We start from the raw sequence: 2236 nt of genomic DNA on the forward strand, positions 1-2236 counted from the left end.
GTACAAAAGCACCGTCATCCAAAGGAATAATGATTTGGACTTGGCCTACCTGGAAGCACAGAAGTTAGTATTTGTAGATCCCGCTACCAAACAGCAATCGACACTGCACCATTGTAACACGATATATAAATTACGTATGTTTATATATATGTAGCACCAACTTGCGATTTCGCCCCTCTGCCAAATCACCAAAAAATTCACTCAGACTCCCTTTCTCACTCTCTCTTTCTCTCCCTTCTTGCTTCCCTCTCTCAATCCTTCCTCTCTTTCTCTCTCTCTCTCTCCCCTCTCTCCTCCCCCAAATGAATATACTATAGAAGCCTTTCTATTTGCGCACGAATCTCGTATCAGACAACGAAATGTTCTTTTTTTCATTTCCAACAATTTCAACTGTCAACGATATAATTAACACGAGATTACTCGTATTGCTAATAAGATACGGATAATCTATCGCGTTGATTCTGCTGCTTCCACGTGGATTCGTGTCGCGTCGAGGCGTTTGCATGAACTTTTTTACGGGGAGGTGGTGAAAACCACGAGGTGTCGGAAGAGAGTTTCGCAAGGGAGATCCTAGCTCTGTACAGAAATGAAGGAAAATCGGAACGGGTCACAGTTAAGTCGAATTAAAGGGGGGGGGGGGGGGGGAATGTTAAAAATAGGCTGGTCGTAAGTTAGATTACAGCATCGACGGTCACAGAAGAATGTTAGATCTAATCACATGGCTGCGTTAATGTCGACAACAAAAATCATTAGAGAATCGTGACCGTCCCTTTCGGGCGAGGACTGAAAAAGGTGGAGAAGATGGATCGACCCAGCGATCAGGGAGGATGAAACACGAAGAGGAAGCAAATGAGAGCGGGAGAGACAGCATCGGAGAAAGAGAGACACAGGCTAACGTAAGAGTGACAGAGAGAAAGAGAGTCTCAGAGAGAAAGAGAAGAACCTGTACGTGAGCCAGAGGAAATACAAAAAAAAAAAATTAAGAGAGAGAGAGAGAGAAAGAGAGAGAGGGAGGCAAGAGTTACGACACAGAAATCTCCAACTTGATCTGTAGACACCAAAGATACCTGCGAGCCCAGTGAAAAAAAATGTATAGAACGTAACAGGGTAACGGTGGTCGTAATTTTCACAGACGTCCATGAGAATGGAAAATCCTCATGGACACTTCTTCTCCTTTTATTCTTTTGTTTTTCTTTTCTTTTTTACGCCACGAAAAGCATTCCCCCGTTCGAATCATCTCTCCCTCGTTGCTCGATCCTTGTAAACACCAGTACATGTTCCTACTCGTTATTAATCCGAAAGAGAACCAAAATAAAAAAAAAAATGAGATAAAACAAAGGAAAAAAAAAATATAGAAGAAACAAAAATTAATATTAAATACTAAAAACGTCTACGAAAATTACCACCACCAGGCGAGGTAATATAATCAGGGTAAGAGTCCACCAACCCGGCAAGCAAAAAGATATGTATGTCCACAAGGCACATTTATTAAACATGATCGATTCACCATCGATATAATCGTCGATATACAGAAAAAAAGTGTGTATACAAGGGGTAAAAAAAAGATCGGTATATAATCCTGCGTGTACGTGTATGTATGTAATGTATGTATTGCCTGTCGTGTTCATGTGGTATCTCTATTTGTGTGCGTGTTAATAACGTGTCTGTACTTTATGTGCGTGTGCATGTCCTATATCCCAGTATAAGATAAAAACGCAATCGGAAAAGTACGTTCTTTCGTAACTCGGGCTAGAGGGGGGTGGTTGAGAAAAAAAAAAAAGGAGGAAAAGTGTCGCACATTACTGAACTCGTCCCGGTTATTCGTTACATCGCGAACAATATAGCGTGAAGCTGGTACGCGCGGCTAATTATTAATTAACTTTCGCCAGGACAATCACAATTAGCCGTGAAAATTTTTTTTTTTTTTTTTTAATAGAGTGCTTTACTTCTCGTTGGTGATCCCATAGATCGTTGCTCTCCTCGTAAAATCTTTTCTATCTTCAACTACCTACTCCAAAGATTAAGGAAAAAGTTGCCAAACTTTTTCGTTCGAAATTTTGCAAGAGGTCTGTCATATCAGAGATGATCGAGCCGTTACGTATCGAAATGATTTTCAAGCAGAACAAGAATCTACCGTGTTCCCTGTACCATCTGAACAGGCCCCTAGAAGGATCTAAACGAAATTAATTAATAACATGAAACGCGCTGCTATTTTAGTCTCAGTTTCTCTTTTGCA

At 40.7% G+C, this 2236-nt stretch overlaps 1 protein-coding gene across 1 annotated transcript in view; it reads right to left on the reverse strand.

The window, feature by feature from the left end:
• The window catches only part of LOC108578432 (RNA-binding protein fusilli), a 23904-nt gene that overhangs the window by 1517 nt on the left and 20151 nt on the right, over positions 1 to 2236 (reverse strand). The window lies entirely within an intron of this gene.

Source organism: Habropoda laboriosa, unplaced genomic scaffold (assembly GCF_001263275.1).
Source record: "Habropoda laboriosa isolate 0110345459 unplaced genomic scaffold, ASM126327v1 scaffold5, whole genome shotgun sequence".
NCBI classification, from domain to species: Eukaryota; Metazoa; Arthropoda; class Insecta; order Hymenoptera; family Apidae; genus Habropoda; species Habropoda laboriosa.